This window comes from Mytilus californianus, unplaced genomic scaffold (genome assembly GCF_021869535.1).
Source record: "Mytilus californianus isolate M0D057914Y unplaced genomic scaffold, xbMytCali1.0.p SCAF_10, whole genome shotgun sequence".
NCBI classification, from domain to species: domain Eukaryota; kingdom Metazoa; phylum Mollusca; class Bivalvia; order Mytilida; family Mytilidae; genus Mytilus; species Mytilus californianus.
Window position 1 is genome coordinate 77337030 of NW_026262582.1, and position 22718 is coordinate 77359747.

The window sequence follows — 22718 nt, forward strand, 5'->3', positions numbered from 1 at the left end:
TGAGGATGTATTCATACTTCCATTCTATTTTACTTTCTCTTTGTATCTTAAATTTCTTGGTCCTAAACAATACAAATAATATTTATTCATCCACTCCAACTCACAATATCTTCAATGCAGCAGATAAGATGCAATAAAACCAAGAAGGCAAGCAAATATCCAGGGCACCATAGTTCACTCCTAGAACATTTTTTGTTGTATTCAAGTCTCAATATTTTTTTTAATTTGATGTATGGAAGGTGATTCATTTATAGAAGATGTATGCACTGATGTATATTTCATTTTTAATATGTATGTATAAGTCTTTTTGTGTTCATCAGTTTTGAGACATTCCAATCACATTATGGAAAAGTCTTACTTGCAAAAGATGCAAATTCTTCTTATGAGAGTTTTGAATAAAAAGGTAGTTCACCCTGCCACATACTCATGTACTCTGGTCAATTAAACAGATCATGACATATTGTTCAGACACTTGTCTATTGTTGAGGACTGTATGTTAGCACCTTAATGCCTTTCAGGTGTTTTTGTTGTTGTGTTACTGTCTGATTGATTTATACCTCATATCTCATTGTAATAATAAACTGAAATAGAAAGTTCTGTGAAATATATTTGATATACCATATTGAAAGTCTTGCTGTTATTTACAACCATTTCCTTCTTATTTCATATATGGTTTTCAGTTTTTCGTTTTAACACTGATCTTAAGGCTAAGTCAAAAAGAAAATAAATGTTGACAAACAACAGGCATATACCATTAACAGATCTCAAAGTTTGGCTGCACAATAAGCTAAAAATTCTTGTTATTTAAAATATTTACATAAAATTCATTTTAAAACAAGCATTTTCCATTTTTAGACAGTAACTGTCATGTTGACACAATAATTTGAATTTGAATTGTATTATATTCTGAAAGTACTTGTGGTTGAAAAAAAATATACACAATATTTAATTCCAGGTGTTTAGATTTCTAGAATGCACCACTCCAATATCATGACTACATGTTAGTAATGTTTAAGTGTTCTCTCCTGCATGTAATTGCTACATGTATTTGTACACAAGGCTTCCTTCATACATTTGCACTTATCCTTCTAAGATGTTGCTTTAATGATAAAATCCTGTAGTTGCATAATCAGCCATAAACTCTTGGAATACATTTGCTATTATAAAAAAAAAAAAAACCAGCATATATTATTTTGTAAAATATACATCAAATTAAATATTGCCTTACCATTCAAGCAAAAATGATAACATCAATTTAATATCCAAACTTACCGGGTACATATATATATATACTTTTATAAATTGTGACTTGGATGGAGAGTTGTCTCATTGGCACTCATACCACATCTTCTCATATCTATGTGTATAATCATACATGTATATTGTGTGTCAGATTAACTGGAGTGGAATATTAATAGTTGTTGTTTGTTGCTGCACTTCTTTTTGATTACCTCTGCTATGGAGGTTGTGGAGGTTTATAATGGTTGAAATTTGCCATGAAACTTGGAATTTGTAAACATTACAGATGAAAATCAAAATGCTCTGATCATTCTGATGATATAAACCTATTTAATATTAATTTCATAAAATTCTGGCAAGAATTGTACACAAGAGCCCTAACAATGCAATTTTCCAAATAATTAATGTTTCCAAGGGGCATAACTCTTTTAAAAATGATTGATTGGCACTGATTTTAAAACTTGTCAGACATTGTTGATATAACCTATCAAAATAAGTTTCCTAAAAATTTGACAAGAATTGTACAAGACATGCAAGTGAGAGCGCTTATAAGGCCAAAGGGATAGACAGACTCCAGGTATTTTTATGTCCCCACTGTTTTATGGTGCTTGTCCTAAAGATATAAGAATAATTATAAGTTTATGATAAGTATCAAATAAACTTAACATTACCAATGATTCATGAAAATATACTGTCAAGCAAATATTAAGGTCAAGTTCAGATAAACTAAGCCAGACAGACATGTGCACCTTACAACATGTACCATTATTGCATACACCAAACTAGAGGCTCCAAGGAGCCTGTGTCTTTCACCTGATATTTGTATTTACAATTGATGCATGAAATAATGCAATCGTTATACTTTTACTTTAGTTTCAGAGATATAAGTCAAAAACTGCATTTTCCCTCTATGTTCTATTTTTAGCCATATCTGCCATGTTTTTAAAAACTAGATACCCTAGGCAGCAACCCAACAACAGACAGATAGATCATAATCTGATGAACATATTTTACCCCATGTCAAATTGTCTCTAAATGCTTTACTTTCAGAGATATAGGCCAAAAACTGCATTTTACCCCTATGTTCCATTTTAAGCCATGTCAGCCATTTTGGTGGGAGGTGGGGTCATCAGACACACTTTTTACACCAGATACCCTAATGATGATTGTGGCAAAGTTTCGTTAAATTTGGCCAAGTAGTTTCAGAGGAAAAGATTTTTGTAAAGTTAACGGACGACGACGGACGGTGACGACAACGCCAAGTGATGAGAAAAGCTCACTTGGCCCATTGGGCAAGGTGAGCTAAAAAAGCTGATCTTTTAATTGATCATACATGTAGCATGTATAGTATACACCAAACAGACTAAATTATTAAATCTTAATATTGACCAATGAGCCATCAAAATCAGATCATGAATGGTCAGATGAACTCTGTCCAGACAGACATGTACAACTTACAATCATTCCATACATCATATATACTTGACATATTGCCTACAAGAAATAAAAGTTAACATTGACCAATGAATCATGGAAATGAGGTCATTGTTCATTCTAAACACCAAATACAGTTGATCTACTCAAGTTCTGCTTACTATATCTGAGAAAAAGACCGACATGTGTTAATCATGTAACTTTTACCTTGACAGCTCCATGAAGTAAGGTCAGGTGAACCCTGTCTCACAGACATGTACATGTACATATAAACATTGCAAGGAACCAATATTCCAAATACAGATATCCTAATTTACTCATAATATAAAAAAAAGAAATTCACAAAGCAAAATAAATTGCTTCGCTGAGCGCAGCTGGATATGACCGCAGATGTCCATCCTGAAAAGTTGGGGCCAAAATGGACACAATATTGACGCTTGATACAGGTTTGAATTTGGATTGTAATTAAATATTTGACACATCATAGGTTTTGCCACAGAATAACTGTAGTCAAAGAACTTAAAAATTGGTTATATGATTTGAATATATATTCAATGTTTTGCTTTTGTGCAATACACTATGCTGTTGCAAATTGTCCCCCCCCCCCCAAAAAATATTTTTTTCACCTCCCCCTTTCCCTTATTCCAAAAAAAAAATCTTCCCCTCAAGATATAGTCATTATCTCATTTCAAATTTCTAATAAAGTTTGAAACCATAATTACCCATTTAAATACATCATGAATGTCTTAAAATATAAAATGACATACATAGTCATGGCAAAAATTAATATTAATTAATAGTAACTTCTAACAAAAAAATTGACAGCTAATCACCTCAAGACAATCATCGTTTCTTAATAAATAATTTACAAGCAGTGTAAGGGAGGTAATCAAACATTGTTGTTTTTAAATGGGGATTGGATTACCTCCCTTTGACTGCTTTAAAATTGTCTTAATTGTCCTTTAACTAGAAAAAACCTTGTTTTCCCCCTTTTTTGCCCCTAATTCCTAAATGGTTTGAGCCATAACCCCCAAACTCAATCCTAACCATCCCTTTGTCGTATGGAAAATTATGGTATAATTTCAGAGAGTTTCATACACTTAAACACAAGTTATTGACTGGAAACTACAAAAATGCTTATTTGGGCCCCTTATTCCTAAACAGTTGGGACCATAACCCCCAAAATCAATCCCAACCTTCTTTTAGTAGTTATAAACCTTGTGTTGAAATTTTATTGGTTTCTATTTACTTATACTAAAGTTATTATCCGGAAACCATCTGTCTTCGGACGACGACAACAACATGATACATTGTACCAATATACGACCAAAAAATTTTTAATGTTTGCGGTCGTATGAAAACCTTTACTTTTTTCAAGCGGTCGCTGTACCATTAAAATGTGATCTAACATGGCCACACAACATATGATGGACAGAAACATTGTAACAAAAGTCATCTGTATACAATTTATGAAACATCCAAGTCTACTACCCTATGAAATATACATTGTAAAGCTTAATAATACAAATAGTAAAACCCAGCAGCCACTACCATATGCATGGACTTCCCTTTTTTGAAATTGCCTTGGAATTCAGTATTTTCGTTATTGTTATACCATTTGGACTATTAATACTGTAACAAAGATACATACCAGTTAAATGTACATGTACTGTAGCTATAGGATCTCCTCTACGTCTTATCCCATCATTAATCATGTTAATTTCATTGAAACATATGATGTGTATTACTTCCATTCCACTGACATTTGAGGAGCTAGTTCTGAAAATTTAAATTCCTGTGATTATCATGTAAAACACCTGAACCTGATGCACTGCTTTCCGATAAAAAAAAATTGGCAATACAGTTCTCTCTTGGTCATGTTGGTGAATATTTCAAAAAAAATATTTAACAAGAGAGAAAATAAGTGTCAGATTTTTTTAAAATTTATATTACCAATACTGGTAATTAGAACGTCACTAGTTTTCTGATTTGAATTGACATTTATTGTTGCTCATTTTTACAGGATCTTTTACATCTGACACTACAGTATGGTTTTGTTTATTGTTGAAGATACAGTGACCTAAAATTTCTTACATCCCCTTCATTTCGACTGGCAGAAAGTTTTCTCATTGGCATTCCTACCCATCTCCTTATTTTTAAAATACTAAATATTTTCAATCTGTGACAATAAAATTTTATTGATTTAATATAAAGGTATTCTGATCAACACTATGAGGCAATGTTCAAAACACTCTGTCATTGTCAGCGATCAAATTTATTTTAACTCCAATGGCATGTGTTTGTGCAAGACTCAAAACTAAGTACTGTGCATGTACATGCATGATGTACCACAATTTGAATTCATACTTATACAATGTACTTAATAAATCAGTGAGACATAAAATTCGTAAGGGTTCCGTGGAACCCAGTGTCTCGCCTACTTTTGCTGTTAATCGCAGGCTCAACGAAAATGAGATGAGGAAAAAATGTAATAAAAATATTCCTCTGGATACATTTTTTTTATTGTAAGAAGCTTCTGTCCAAGTTTGGTAAAAATCCAGGATAGTTTATGAATCTAATAAGTGTTTTAAAAAATTTAACTGCAGACTGTATGTAATGTGAACTGGAAGAAAAACTAAGTCCATTTATAAGTAAAATATGAATAAACAAGTACAAAATTTTAATAAAAATTTCCTTCTAGATACTAGCTTTTGATCATAAACAAACTTCTGTCCATGTTTGGTACAAATCCAGGATAGTTTAAGAAAGTTATTTGAATTTTAAAAACTTTAACCACAGAGTCAATGTAATGTTTCCTGGCAGAAAAACTAAGTCCATTTATAAGTAAAATACGGAAAAACAGAATTTTTTTTTTTCAAAATTTACTTCTGGATATTATCTTATGATCATAAACAAGCTTCTGTCCAAGTTTGGTAGAAATCCAGGATAGTTTGAGGAAGTTATTAAAATTTCGAAAACTTTAACCACAGAGTGAATATTTGTGGACGCCGCCACCGCCGACCGAATGTAGGATCTCTATGTCTCGCTTTTTCGACAAAAATGTAGGTCAAAAAGATATCATGCTGCATCATAATTTATACAATGCAAGTCATAATCATGTACATGATATTTTAACTTTATAATAGTAAAGGATAGATAGTCTGACCAGTAATAAAGCCACAAAACACTGTGTGACAACAGTGAAATATAAGTCCCCCATAGATGCACATACCATTGTTGTAGGTCTTTTGTATATACAATGTATACGTTTAAGGTTACTTAGAATTGGCTGTCGACATACATGTACACATGCCAGTACTGTCAAGCGGTAATGTGGATATTTCTTTTTGCGTACCAGTTCATTTTGGGGTCCTATTCACGGTCCGCGTTATAACTATGTCGATTTCTTTGAATAATTAGAGACAATGATTTAGATTTTTACAACTAAAGTTTCAAGTTTTGGTTGTAAATTTCAGGATAAAAACAATATATGTACATTGTCGGAAAATATAAAATTTATTTGTACTCACTACGAAACAGGAAATAAGCTCGGCGAGCCTCGCTTTTCGTCCTGTTTCTAAAGCTTATACAAATTTATTATATTTTTTCCGACAATGTACAATGTACATATATTGTATATATATTTATGTTTATAACAGCTGAGCAATAATAATTCATGGAACAAGAACTTAAGCGATGACAAGATAGCAAACCAAACATTTTGTTAGTAAGGTGAAATATATTTTTTCTGTCTTGAAAGATATTTTTTTTCTTTTTATTCTCGACCGACCCACTCGAATTTTTCATGTGTAAAATGTGCAAACCAACAAATTAAAAAACGGACCTTACCATGCTAACTCCTGAATGGTTAAGGCCATAACCCTCCAAAATCAATCCCAACCTTCTTTTTTTTTTTTTGGTATGAACCTTGAGGTTCAATTTCATAGAGATCCATAGAAATGTATGGGATTTGCTCATAATTGAAGGCCGTACCGTGACCTGTAGTTATTTACTTCTATATCATTTGATCTCGGATGGAGAGTTGTCTAATTGGCAATTATACCACATCTTCTTATTTTTATATTATATTCAAATTAATGTATGGAAACCAGAAAATCCTTGTTTTTGGGCCCTAAATTCATTATTGTATATGCAACTTGTCATGGTAAAACTATACAACAATCATGATTCATGACAATTACCAAATCAATATCTCCAAGTATAACAACCAATATTTTCCCACAAAAGGAGGGGGGGGGGTGGTGGGGTGGGTGGCAGAGCCCCCTGGATTCGCCTATGATATATGTGTGGTTCCACTCACCGTTACCCTAACTACCCTACTTTTTAGTCTTAATAATAGCACTGTTAAGTCAGAATGTTACTTCCATAGACTCAATGTAAAAAAAACAAAACATAAAATTAAAATAAATCCCTACCTAGTTACTACTGAAATTATAAAATTAATATTTAGTTTAAAATTTTTCCCATTGATTGACAAACCCTGACAACTCATTAACTCAAAAGGAAAAATTGAGAAATCTTTATCATTATAAAAAGGTTTATAAAATATTTTGAAGTGTACCAACACATAAATTGCAATCCAGTTGATACACATGCAATCCCTGAGAGGAGATATTTTCTTTTTTCTTCCTTTTTTTTAGATGAGGGAGTAGTTAGCATTTACCGCTTTTGTAATACTCATTAGATCAAACATTTTTCATATTTCTGAAAGCAAAGCAGTTTTAAAAATATACTGCACTTCCAATATATATACTTTGATAAACATTCAATTTTACATTTATTGACAACATTTGGCCCAATAAAATTCTTTTCAGCACACTTACTTATTTTTATTCATATGTCCTATTGTTAAACTTATGTGTGGTTCAAGCTCAAAATTGTACTTAACTTATAAGTTTGAGGAAAAGCTTAATACACAGCAAAAAAGGGAGATAACTCAGGTTTTGAAGTAACTGATATTCATTTTCATTTTTTTTCTTTGCAATTATGGAAAGTAAAGGATCTTAATTACAGTAACAGGAATCTATTTCATAAGCTGGAGTTACCTCCCATATTTTATAAGAGGACAAAAATAAAGAAAACTTTCAATGTGTGAAAGAAATTAAGTTTACTGATAAATAATAATAGAAATTTTACTGATAAATCAATATTAGCCCATCAATATAATCTAGGTATCTAGGAATTTGAAATCAAAGATACAAATTCTACCCTTATTGCTCTACTAGAGATAAATATAAACAGTGATAGAAAATACAACTCAAAACTAACACTGATCTTTTTGTAGTTGCATCTAATCCACTATCAAGGGAGATAATTCATGCGAAATAAAAAGATAAATATTAATCATTTGATGGTTATATGTCCCCCTTTTATGTAAATTATATTAAAGTGCTAGTAAAAATGTTCTCCTGAGTATGTTTTTAAAATGTTTATTGTGAAATTTTGTTAGAATTTGTTAAATTTTGTAAAACTGTTCACGTGAAATTCACATGAAAAATTTACGTGATATTCACGTGAACAAAAATTCACGTGAAATTCATGTGAAACTCACATGAATTTTACGTGACTTTCACGTGAAATGAGACTCACGTGAAATTCACGTGAACAAAATTTGCCTGTGTATTCAAAAGAAAATAGATTGGTAACTTAACAATCTTGTTTTTGTTGTTGTAACAAATATCAACATCCTCAGTGATATTAAAAGAAAATAGATTGGTAACTTAACAATCTTGTTTTGTTGTTGTAACAAATATAAACATCATCAGTGATATTCAAAAAGAAGATAGATTGGTAACTTAACAAAATTTTTTTTGTTTTTGGATCAACATAAACATTTTACGTATACAGTCAATCATGTTATTCTGAACTTTATAACAATCTATTAAATATAAAATAAGGAAATTAAGTACAATTGTCAATGAATCAATTATCCAAATAGCGTATTTAGAAGCATTATAATGTCTCCGTAAGGTCTTCAATGTACAAATATAGTCAGATATAAAAAGGTGAAACAATTCAAATATGAAACCAAACAAAGATCTTACAAAATCCAAGAAGCAATTTAATGTAACTGTAAATATAAGTTATCCCTGTCTTAAAGTTGATCCTTTTGAAATACTGTCTTTCGTGTTTGCTTTTGTATCTTGTCTACAGTGGATTCATTCATTTTCGTGGGTAGCAATTTTGGTTGATTAAGAAAAAATTACATGTTCGTTTATATGTCATTTCGTGGTTTTGACGAAGACTGCATACAAACCTTAGGAAAACTTGGTATTCGACGAATATTTTATTTCGTGGTTGACCTGTTCCCACGAAATTTGCGAAAATTCGTATCCAACGAATAATCAGGAATCCTTAGTATATCCAATTTCGTTTTTCTTTGTTGACATATTTGTTTGATTTTATAGTGATTAAGGTTTTAACACAATGTTGACTGTACTACATCTTTTTTTGAAATGCATTTTACAGATGTTCCAAATGTTACAATTCCAAATTTGAACTATAGCATAGGAAGTGGTAGTTATTTGGTACTTGAATGCATTATCGTTTCTACTCCAAACCATACCGATGTATACTGGCAAAAAATGTCTAATGGAACAGTAAAAAATGTAACATCGCCTAGATCTGGTGTCTATGGCGCAACGGTAACGTCTGCGTCATTGACCATCAATCAAGTATTTACAGATGATGCAGGACAATACACATGCTTTGCTGTTAACATTGTTGGAACTGGGAAAAGCCAACCAACCACTCTCACAGTATTAGGAGGTATGCTTATATTTTTTTCTTCATATTGACAGAAATGGACGACACCAACGTTACTTTAACAAACTTGGTGATTTCAACTTTCCAAATTTAAATTGTCTATTTCTTTGCAGCGGTTTGTCGTCTGTTCCATCGCATGACGTTGATATTTCTCAACTTAGATCTTTCGATCACAGAATACTAGTCCATACTATTCACTGATTGTGAAATGTTAAACGAGTATTGATTCCCATTACCGGTGATGCTTGGACAGCAGTGTCGCTTTCCCTGCTGACACGTTCAGTCTCGATCCTTTTAGTTCATGATATTCAATAAAAAAAAAAAATACCTTGATTTATATATTTTTATGGGTATATGCATCTTTATTATTATTTATTTATTAATGAAATGCACATTTATACCCCTAGGGTTTGAAGGCAGTAATTTACTACTGTTGGTTGCCTCTAATTTTCTTCATACTTAACGTTCAGCTAAAACAATGCTATCATTGTCACTATTGAGTTAATCAGTTATTTAATGTTGATATAACTTAAGTATGTATCAGGCACAGTATATTGGAAGAAATGAAATTGTACTTTAAGATCTTTTTTTGTCATGATCAATAATTATTTGACCTGTCCAAATTAGTTGTCATGTGAACCCATATTTATATTTTAAATTATGTATTCCATAAATACTCTTTACTATAATGTGGTCGAAATAAGTATAAATAAAATGGGAAAAATCGTTCCCATAAATAAAAAGGCAGCTGTCCAATGATGTTATCTTGCTGTTTCGTATTGATATGCCTACAAATTGTTTAGATTGTCTTATGGTATAGAAAATAAGCCATTGACCGAATGTTTTTGTTCTTTTCTAGCTATAATTTAATAACTATCAAATATGCATTAATTTCTAATACCCAAGGGTCTGTTGTTTAACTTGTCGTTTGTTTAATGCAAATATTAGTGCTAATCAGTGATTAAAGAATTGAACACAATATTAGTTAACACATCGTTTGAAATTTTGAACAATTTTTAATTATTGCAATGGCTAATCACTGTAAACAAAATTAATCATGTAGCAAATATTTAGTCAATTGAATTACCAATGATACCTTATTCGAAGCACATGTAAACATCAAGTGTAGCAGACAATGGCAGAAAAGCAACAATCACAAATATTGCCAATACTAAGAAAACCAAACGTTTCCATAGCACAAAAAAATATCGTGCATGATGAGGTGGAAAATTGTTTAGCAAATCCTGGTGGAGAAACAGCAACACTGTTTCAAACGAACGGAAAGCTAAATTTTGGTTGCAGATTTCAGAGAATAATAAATACTCGTGGTGAAACACGTCAAACTGTTAAAGAAATAAGAAACACATGGCGCCAATCAACATCAAAAGCAAAAGCAAAGTTTACAGAAGACACAGTTGAAATGAAAAAAAAAACCAAAAAAACTGTGAGGTCAAGCACCAACTGTACCAAATGCACACCAGAAACAGGTTATAAAACAACGGCAGACATTATCTGTTAACAAAGCTCTGTTCATTACCGGTTAATAAGTTAAATAAAATTTTAGAGGATTGCAACACAATTTCATATAGCATTCCTAAGTATGAAATCGTTCAAATTATAATGGCATATTGTTATTCTAAACTGTTTCCCAAAATTGATCGCCCTGAAGATCATAAAAAACAGTTTATTAAAATACAGTATGTTAATAAAGGTTTTGATTTTGTATTTTTAATATTGCCGGTATTTTTAACGACCATTCTGTTAAAGAACAAATTCCGGGATATTTTGATAGTACTGAGCTCCCTCTTATTTGTTATATTTACAAGAAATCTACCCGGAAATTTGTGTTTAATTATAGCCAATTGTGTAAAGATGTTAATATCAGTGAAAATACACCTACTTCATGTAATTGCAGTAATTCCGAATACATTTATGGACCCATTTCCCATGTTATAACAGGAGATCTTAACATCGTTCAAGACCGAGAGTTAAAATCATTCCTCAGTAAAGGACCTAAATATCGTCCCCCGTCAATTATTAATTGGAATGAGTGTCGTAATATCATCCACGACTCACTCCATACTTACTGTTTGAAATGGATAAAACAGGAAAAAGCTGACAAAAAATCTTTGGACTCTTTTTTTTAATTCAGTAATGAACATAGTTGATATACGTATTCAACATTTTAAAGAACATTTTACTCTTAACAATAACCACAATAAACCTATTTCTCGTATCAAACATAAACTAAAAGAACTAGCCAAGGAATTTGTTTTTGTTCCGGCCGATAAAGCTGCTAATAATATTATTATTGTTTGACGTAAACTTTACATTGAGGTTCTGCAAAAAGAAATCACCAATTCACCAACATTCCAACTGACTCCATTTTCAGAAACGACATCTGTAACAAACATAAACTTTTAGCTACCGCTTTACAAGCAGAACCAAATACAATGAAAGTCCCAACTATGTATTGGCTTCCGAAGCTACACAAAACACCTTACAAATATAGATTTATTTCGTCTTCAAGCCATTGTTCCACTACTAAATTGTCTATTCTTCTTACCAGTACACTTGGTACAATCAAAAACCTGATACTAAATTGTTCAAATAAGGCCTTTGAAAATAGTGGAATTAATTACTTTTGAAGTGTCAAGAACTCGTTGGAAGTACTTGATAAATTACATGCATATATTGGTGATTTTGAATCTGTTCAACGTTTTGATTTTTCTACCCTATATACCACATTGCCTCACATTCTCATTAAGAAAAAATTCACACACCTAATTAAATGGGCATTTAAAAAGTCAGAATGTGAATATATATGTTCAAACTCTTTTAGGTCATTTTTTAGTAGCAATAAACAAAAAAACTATGTCAATTGGACATGCTTTGATACTATATATGCCCTTGAATTTTTACTAGATAACATTTTTGTTCGCTTTGGAGATTCCGTATATCGTCAGGTTATCGGAATTCCAATGGGGACTAACTGTGCACCACTTATTGCGGACCTTTTTTTGTATTGCTATGAGTTACAATTTATGACAAAAATCAGCAAAGACCCATCGAAACAACATCTGATACACAAATTTAATAATACTTTTAGATATTTGGATGATATTTTGGCTCTCAATAATGACGACTTCAGTATGTATACTAAAGAAATTTATCCTGTTGAACTTACTTTAAATAAAGCTAATACTAACAATGACCACTGCCCTTTCCTCGATCTTGATATCTATATCATTAATGGAAAGCTTAATACTAAAATATATGATAAAAGAGATGATTTTTCATTTCCTATCGTTAATTATCCATTTTTAGATGGTGACGTTCCCTTGTCACCATCTTACGGTGTTTATATATCTCAACTTGTACGATTCGCTCGTGTATGTAACAATGTTTTAGATTTTAACGAGAGAAATTTATGTATTACTGAAAAATTATTACACCAGGGTTTTCGATATCACAAACTAGTCAAAACATTTACTAAATTTTATAATCGGTATAAGGACATCATTCGTAAATATAGCTCAACATGCAGACTTCTTATACGTTCAGGTATTTCACATCCAATTTTTTATGGAAATATTCTTTATAAAGCACAAAAATGTCAGTATTCACCTCTGAAGCTAACAAAACCTTTAAATAGACTTATTAAGAAGGGATATAGTTACGATACTGTTGTCAGGTCATTAAAGATTGCATATTTTGGCGTTAATATTGATTCACTTATAGGGTCTTTCCATCGGCACTAAAAACATTTATTTAAAAACCAGTTGTTGGCATGACACGGATTATGTTCTTCTCATATATGTTATGATGGTATGATACTAAACCCCTAACGGGAAGGATTGTGCCTGATATTCATATGATGAAGACATAATCTTTCAATCAGTTTAATTGAAGTCTGGAGCTGGCATGTCAGTTAACTGCTAGTAGTCTGTTGTTATTTGTGTATTATTGTCATTTTGTTTATTTTCTTTGGTTACATCTTCTGACATCAGACTCGGACTTCTCTTGAACTGAATTTTAACGTGCGTATTGTTATGCGTTTACTTTTCTACATTGGCTAGAGGTATAGGGGGAGGGTTGAGATCTCATAAACATGTTTAACCCCGCCGCATTTTTGCGCCTGTCCCAAGTCAGGAGCCTCTAGCCTTTGTTAGTCTTTTATTATTTTTAATTTTAGTTTCTTGTGTACAAATTTGGAGTTTAGTATGGCGTTCATTATCACAGAACCAGTATATATTTTTGTTTAGGGGCCAGCTGAAGGACGCCTCCGGGTGCGGGAATTTCTCGCTGCATTGAAGACCTGTTGGTGACCTTCTGCTGTTGTCTGTTCTATGGTCGGGTTGTTGTCTCTTTGACACATTCCCCATTTCCATTCTCAATTTTATTCACTTGTTTCAAGACAGCACATGTTTAAATGTAAAGATTGTGGTCTAGAGTCTGATGATGACAAGACTTCATGGTTCCAGGTAATTGAAAATCAGTGTATTAATGTATCTTGTGATCGGTCACTAAAACATTCCTTAAACTAATCCCCCTGCTCGAAACTGCAAAATTACAAACTACGAGAAAAATTTGAAAAGTGTTCTTTTTTATCCTGATTTTAGCAACAAACACGATTTGTTTTATTACGCTTTCTTTTTAAGACATGTTTTTTTTTTAATTTTCTATTACAATTATTATATTTAATTAAATATTTTGTTTTCTGTTACCCAGTGTTCGAAAGGTTAAAATCGGTTAATCTGCAAGCACCAGATAGTTTCTATAGTTTTTCTTTAAACTCTCCAGGAGTACACTGCAGGAGATTTATAAATGGTATTAAGAATTGGGTATCATCATACCAATTAAAGAAAAATGTTGATTGAAATTGCTTAATGATGAAAATGTATTTACTTCCTATGTAAAGCAAGTAGTAATTATGGTGTTAAACCAAATTCGTAAATATCAATCGGAACATAAAACATTTAGGCATGAATTTCTACAATTACATGATAAACATATTTTTTTTTTTTGGGTGATTGCTTTAGTAGTATGTATTCATTTTTTTGTTGGGGGCGGAGATCAAATACAATTTCTTGTGTGTAAGGTGTACCTTTTCTGTTTCAGAAACTGCATACGACGAAGAAAAGAATGAGAGAAGACCCTGAATAAGCTGCAAGAATTCCATTACCATTTTCACCAATAATAGTCTTTTCGTATCACTGTTGCAGGAAATTTCACCGTTGATCAAACGCCTTCGATGTGTTCAACCACCAACTCTTGACTGCAACACAAGTGTTTTCGACTATTTCCGCAACTCATGTTGCTCATTCCAAAAATCGTAGAGTTACAAAAAAATTGTGAAATCACAAAAATACTGAACTCTAAGGAAAATTCAAAAATGAAAGTCTCTAACCAAATGGTAAAATGAAAAGCTCAAACACATCAACCGAATGGATAAGACTGCCATATTCCTGACTTGGTACATGCATTTTCTTACTTTTATGACAGTAGCATTAAATTCCCTTATATTGACAAAAATGTGTAATTAAAACTAACAGACAGGTAAAAATGTCAAACATAGGGGTGCAGCAATCAACATTGTGGTATAATCTTAATCATTATGACAAAAAAATATATGTAATAAAGAAGCACAAAAAGGCATATAGACAAAGCACATTAGCAACAATTAAAGTCAAGAATACATTAATTGACCATAGCACAATACCACAATGACGGGCTGTATAAGTACATAGTCACGTCATATGTATCAAAGAAACACAAAAGGGCATATAGACAAAGCACACTAGCAAAAATGAAAGAGGGATTTACAAAAAAGAGAAACAAAATCACGCAAAAAGAAGTATATTTTATGCAGTACGATGTTTTGAAAGAGCAGTATGAGTTAACACAGAAGAAAAGAAAAGCACTAGAAGTTAATTGGAACACGAAGAAACAAGTTTAAAACAGAGTTAGAGATATCAATTATGCAAAAGTCAAATTTCATTATTAGAGTTTGTGTTATTATCAGCTTGTATAAATCCCGTCATTTGTTGTTTTTATTGGAGATATTTGTAAAATTTCTTGTATTTGAAAAAAAATATATATTTTTCTATATCATGTATATAAAGTTTCTATTTTATTGTTGTCCTAGGTGTTTCACAGATTTATCATTATAACACTTCAAAGAATTGAGTCCCACACTACTTGTTTCTCCAGCCTATTATTATGAACTGTATTCATAAATGCTTTGAGTTACACCTAGTTAATCCTAACTTTAAAAAATACCGAGTTTATTGGGATTGCTAACTTGAATTACCCTTGTCTACCCTAGTTTCAGACATTATTACAATCACAGGTACCTTTATCGAGACTGGATACTGAGCAAATTTGTACAAAAGTCTGGCAGTATATATATGATCTCGTTGTACGATTTAATTGATACGCATTGCTCCTCGGCTGATTCTTCAATGCACAGCAAGGGCAAGGTCGTCATTGTGTCTAAACTAAATCTACAAACTTTAAAAGATCGAACTGTCTCATTTGTCCAAGTGTGAACAACATACATGTGGTAATGACTTTGTAAGATATCAATTAACAGTACTTTGCATTATCACTGAACTAGTATATATATTTGTTTAGGGGCCAGCTGAAGGACGCCTCCGGGTGCGGGAATTTCTCGCTGCATTGAAGACCTGTTGGTGGCCTTCTGCTGTTGTCTGTTCTGTGGTCGGGTTGTTGTCTCTTTGACACATTCCCCATTTCCATTCTCAATTTTATTTGGTTAATATATTTAAGAAACACCACGGTTTACAGAATGACAACACGATTTGCACAATGACGTGTTGATTAGGTTGGGTAATTGGATGTCCACTTTTCAACTTTACTCCTCGGTGTATACGCAGTCATTGGCTTTGTCATTATGCATCACCTACTCTCCAAGATGTCTCTATTAATAACCTACTGCCATTTATACAAAAACTGGTTTTCATCACATTCCCACGAAGCTTCATTCATTATCCCTTTCAAAACTTTATTCATTATCCCTTTCAAAACTTCATTCTTTGTACAACTTTGGTTTCAAACCTCCTTCAAACCAATACAAACTCAAAGCTATCATATTGTATATATTGCAAGCCACAGACTTTTCAAACCTGTTCGCATAAGAACAGAGAAAAACACCACCTTTCTATAACTTTCATTTAAAAAAGTTTTCGATGCCATCCACTTGGGCAATATCCTTCATAGTAAATCAGTTCACTCCAAAATTCCTACCTATTTTACAGATCCCTATTCAAATAAAATCCAGGTGGCCACCTAAACATGTTCCATTACACTTTTTTTTGCGAAATGTGTTGTCCAACGACCCAAATATCATGAGCCGACATCCATCCGCTGTAAAAACAACTTCAAAATAGTGATGGATTCAATCAAGCATTATGTCAGGCTTTAAACGCAAGAAATCTATTTTCAACTATGACCTAACTTAAAATTTCTATAAATTGTGCAATACATGAATTTATATTTTGATTAAATATTTCATATAGCATAGTTAACAGTATAAATGTGGTCTACGTACTTGAATAATTTAGAATTGGACATTTTATTAATTATGGTCCAATATCAAAATTGTAAATACATTTGGAATCAGCATGTTAAAGTATTTAAACCCCAAGTATTCAATGTTTGAAGATATCAAACACTGTTTAATTCTGGACCCTTTGGACCTCAATGTGACCAATTTGAAAACAGGACCCAGAAATCAAATATATCTAAATACACACTTGAATTCACAATATCAAAGAATCCAACATTTTGAATTTTATTCAAAATCAAACAAAGTTTCATTCTGGGCCCAAATTTAAACAAATAATTCAATTTTTGATCAAATCACTGAAAGTTGAACCCTAGATTAAAACTGACGAGGAAAGGTAACACTCGGCCACCGAAAGATCTTGTCTTGGGGAGGGATAAATCCTACTTTGTACATGTAAAGAATCACTCTGATTCAAACAAAAAATTCACTTAAACTGACATTATCAAGATGCTTGATTTCTTGATTGACAACATGTTTGTTACGTTTGGAGGACGTGTTTTTCAACAGATTGCGAAATTTCAATGGGAACCAATTGTGCCCTTCTTCTTGCCGACTTCTTTCTTTATTATTATGAGGCTGACTTCATAAAGGAACTTCTTAGGAAGAAAGATAAGAAGTAATCAATATCCTTTAATTTTACGTTCCGCTGTATAGATGATGTTCTCTCACTAAAGAATACAAAATTTGGTGACTATGTTGAAGAATCTATCACATCGAACTAGAGATAAAGGATACTACAGATACAGTTAAGTCTGCCTCATATCTTGACTTACAACTAGAAATTGACAATGAGGGTCGGTTGAAAACAAAACTTTACGACAAAAGAGATGATTTCAGCTTCCCAATTGTGAACTTTCCATTTCTATGTAGCAACATACCAGCAGCGCCTGCATACGGAGTATATATCTCCCAATTCATATGATATTCCCGGGCTTGTATTTCCTATCATGATGTCCTTGATAGAGGATTGCTGCTCACAAGGAAGCTATTAAACCAAGAGTTCCAAATGGTGAAGTTGAAATCATCTCTTCGTAAATCTTACGGACGCCATCACGAGTTGGTTGACCTTTATGGAATAACCGTTTCACAGATGATATCGGATAATGTCCTTATGAACTACCGAATTAGACTATTTACCGGATTTGTAATAACATAAGCAACACGACGGGTGCCACATGTGGAGCAGGATCTGCTTACCCTTCCGGAGCACCTGAGATCACCCGCAATTTTTGGTGGGGTTCGTGTTGCTTAGACTTTAGTTTTCTATGTTGTGTCATCTGTACTATTATTTGTCTGTCTGTTTGTCTTTTTATTTTGGCCATGGCGTTGTCAGTTTGTTTTCGATCTATGAGTTTGAATGTCCCTATGGTATCTCTGGGCCCTCTTTTTTGTTAAGAGCATAGGTGGTCGAGTGGTCTAGCGCGTCGGTTACAGTGCAATGCGATTTGGTGCCACGATATCTCAGTAGCATGAGTTCAAATCCCGACGAGGGAAGAACAAAAACGCAAATTTACATATCTTACATTGTTTGGCTGATGGTCAGACGAATTACATATATATACCCGGTAGACTTGTATATATACAGTGCAGGCGATTTGTTATCACGATATCTCAGTAGCACGAGTTTGAATCCCGGCGACGGAAGAACAAAAAATTTGCGAAAGCAAATTTTACAGATCTAACATTGTTTGGCTGATGTTTAGACGAGTTGTATCTACAGAATGTAGACAGCCATGTATCACCATCACTGCTGGTGATCCGACGGATAAATCTCTTGTAGAGTTGTCACTGGTTCAGACGTACTTATAAATATAATTATTTCTGTGACTGTTTCTTGCATTTATTTGAAGGATCCTTTACAATATATAATTCAGCTGATCTGTAACAATACCATCTTTATGCCTTATATATCATGTACTGTATTACGGCGCTAGATTAAAACTGACGAGGAAAGGTAACACCCGGCCACCGAAAGCTTTATTATTGTGAAGCCTAGGTGGTCGTGTGGTCTAGCGCGTCGGAAACAGTGCAGGCGATTTGGTGTCACGATATCTCAGTAGCATGAGTTCGAATGCCGGCGAGGGAAGAACAAAAAATTTGCGAAAGCAAATTTCACAGATCTAACATTGTTGGGCTGATGTTTAGACGAGTTGTATATATATATTTCTTTTGCATGCACACGTATAAAAATTGCGGTTTTTATCCAACGCAATCATAGGTTTGAACGTTGTTTTCAATTTAGACTTGTTTATTTTTTTTTTCGTTTGGGCTTGTATTATATTTGCCTTCGGGTTTATATGATCCGTTCATCCTATTTCGACTCTTCAAAATTCAAGAGTCAATCCCAAATTGAGGTAAATTATATGGCCTTCCAAATACCGTTTCGATTCCTAACATCACTGAAGAGACATTAATTGTCGAAATCCGGATATGGTGTACAAATTTTTGCACCTCATGTTTGCGATATACCATCATTTCCGCAAGTTTATTGTTTTCTGTTTGGTATTAAATTAATATAATTAAGATCCATTGTGTTACATCTGTGATCCGTTTATTTGGCAATTGCCATGGCAGTCAGCAGGGTTTAAGAACATCCGTTGTTCGACCTGCTACATGTAGTCAAATGCGTTTTGTTAAAATATACTTTTTCACTTTTTTGGTCTTTTGGAAAATGTTGTTTGTGCTGTATTTAGACCCCTCTACAAAGAAATTTGTTTTGCATGCACACGTATAAAAATTGCGGTTTTTATCCAACGCAATCATAGGTTTGAACGTTGTTTTCAATTTAGACTTGTTTATATTTGCCTTCGGGTTTATATGATCCGTTCATCCTATTTCGACTCTTCAAAATTCAAGAGTCAATCCCAAATTGAGGTAAATTATATGGCCTTCCAAATACCGTTTCGATTCCTAACATCACTGAAGAGACATTAATTGTCGAAATCCGGATATGGTGTACAAATTTTTGCACCTCATGTTTGCGATATACCATCTTTTCCGCAAGTTTATTGTTTTCTGTTTGGTATTAAATTAATATAATTAAGATCCATTGTGTTACATCTGTGATCCGTTTATTTGGCAATCGCCATGGCAGTCAGCAGGGTTTAAGAACATCCGTTGTTCGACCTGCTAGTCAAATGCGTTTTGTTAATATATACTCTTTCACTTTTTTGGTCTTTTGGAAAATGTTGTTTGTGCTGTATTTAGACCCCTCTACAAAGACATTTGTTTTGCATGCACACGTATAAAAATTGCGGTTTTTATCCAACGTAATCATATGTTTGAACGTTGTTTTCAATTTAGACTTGTTTATATTTTTTTCGTTTGGGCTTGTATTATATTTGCCTTCGGGTTTATATGATCCGTTCATCCTATTTCGACTCTTCAAAATTCAAGAGTCAATCCCAAATTGAGGTAAATTATATGGCCTTCCAAATACCGTTTCGATTCCTAACATCACTGAAGAGACATTAATTGTCGAAATCCGGATATGGTGTACAAATGTTTGCACCTCATGTTTGCGATATACGATCTTTTCCGCAAGTTTATTGTTTTCTGTTTGGTATTAAATTAATATAAATAAGATCCATTGTATTACATCTGTGATCCGTTTATTTGGCAATCGCCATGGCAGTCAGCAGGGTTTAAGAACATCCGTTGTTCGACCTGCTAGTCAAATGCGTTTTGTTAAAATATACTTTTTCACTTTTTTGGTCTTTTGGAAAATGTTGTTTGTGCTGTATTTAGACCCCTCTACAAAGACATTTGTTTTGCATGCACACGCATAAAAATTGCGGTTTTTATCCAACGCAATCATAGGTTTGAACGTTGTTTTCAATTTAGACTTGTTTATATTTTTTCGTTTGGGCTTGTATTATATTTGCCTTCGGGTTTATATGATCCGTTCATCCTATTTCGACTCTTTCAAAATTCAAGAGTCAATCCCAAATTGAGGTAAGTTATATGGCCTTCCAAATACCGTTTCGATTCCTAACATTACTGAAGAGACATTAATTGTCGAAATCCGGATATGGTGTACAAATTTTTGCACCTCATGTTTGGGATATACCATCTTTTCCGCAAGTTTATTGTTTTCTGTTTGGTATTAAATTAATATAATTAGGATCCATTGTGTTACATCTGTGATCCGTTTATTTGGCAATCGTCATGGCAGTCAGCAGGGTTTAAGAACATCCGTTGTTCGACCTGCTAGTCAAATGCGTTTTGTTAAATTATACTTTTTCACTTTTTTGGTCTTTTGGAAAATGTTGTTTGTGCTGTATTTAGACCCCTCTACAAAGAAATTTGTTTTGCATGCACACGTATAAAAATTGCGGTTTTTATCCAACGCAATCATAGGTTTGAACGTTGTTTTCAATTTAGACTTGTATATATATATATATATATATATAGGACAAACAACATTTTCCAAGAGATCACATGAGTGAAAAGGTATATTTTAACAAAACGCATTTGACTAGCCGGTCGAACACCTGGTGTTCTTAAACCCTGCTGACTGCCATTGGCGATTGCCAAATAAACGGATTGCAAGATGTAACAAAATAGATCTTATTATTAAATTATTACCAAACAGAAAGCAATAAACTTGCGGAAAAGATGGTATACCACAAACATGAGGTGCAAAAATTTGAACACCATATCTGGATTTCGACAATAAATGTCTCTTCAGTGATGTTAGGAATCGAAACGGTAATTGGAAGGCCATATAATTTACCACAATTTAGGATAGACTCTTGAATTTTGAAGAGTCGAAATAGGATGATATATATATATATATATATATATATGTACAAGTTTAAATTGAAAAAAAAAACCGGATGTTTTTAAACCCTGCTGACTGCCAAATAAACGGATCACCAGATGTAACAAAATGGATCTTAACTATTAATTTAATACCAAACATAAAACAATAAACTTGCAGAAAAGATGGTATACCGCAAACAAAAGGTGCAAATATTTCTACACTATATCCGGATTTCGACAATTAATGTCTCTTCAGTGATGTTAGGAATTGAAACAGTATTTGGAAGGCCATATAATTTGCCTCAATTTAGGATAGACTCTTGAATTTTGAAGAGTCGAAATAGGATGATATATATATATATGTACAAGTTTAAATTGAAAAAAACGTTCAAACCTATGATTGCGTTGGATAAAAACCGCAATTGTATACGTGTGCATGCAAAACAATATTCTTGGTAGAGGTTTCTAAATACAGCACACACAACATTTCCCAAAAGACAAAAACGTGAAGAAGTATATTTTAACAAAACGCATTTGACTTAGATATATATTTGTACTATAAATGTTTCCAGATGCAGATCCAGGATTTTGGAAAAAAAGGAAAAAAAGGGGCGGGCCCTCAACGTAAAGAACGTTTGGAATGGGACATGTACAAAATATTTGAAATTTCGTATTAACGTCAGAAGCGTGTTTCGACTACAAAAGACTCATCAGTGACGCTCGAATCAAAAATGTTAACGGCAAAATAAAGTACGAAGTGACAGAGCACCGAAGACCAGAATTTCCTAAAAGTTTGCTAAATACAGCTAACGTAATCTATTCCTGAGGTAGCAAAGCCTTTGCATTTCAAAAATGTAAAGTTTTGAAAACAGTTAATTTATATTTTAACCATGTCAATGATAAT

The 22718-nt window shown here is 32.8% G+C and overlaps 1 protein-coding gene and 1 long non-coding RNA gene across 2 annotated transcripts in view; one reads left to right on the forward strand and one right to left on the reverse strand.

Annotated features, from left to right (window-relative positions):
- Window positions 1–22718, forward strand: part of LOC127718602 (tubulin delta chain-like) — a 108249-nt gene that overhangs the window by 16638 nt on the left and 68893 nt on the right. The window lies entirely within an intron of this gene.
- Window positions 827–5991, reverse strand: LOC127718613 (uncharacterized). Its single transcript, XR_007989929.1, has 3 exons — window positions 5906–5991; window positions 4325–4452; window positions 827–1157 (listed from the first exon to the last, which is right to left on the reverse strand). It is a non-coding gene; the product is annotated as an uncharacterized LOC127718613 (long non-coding RNA).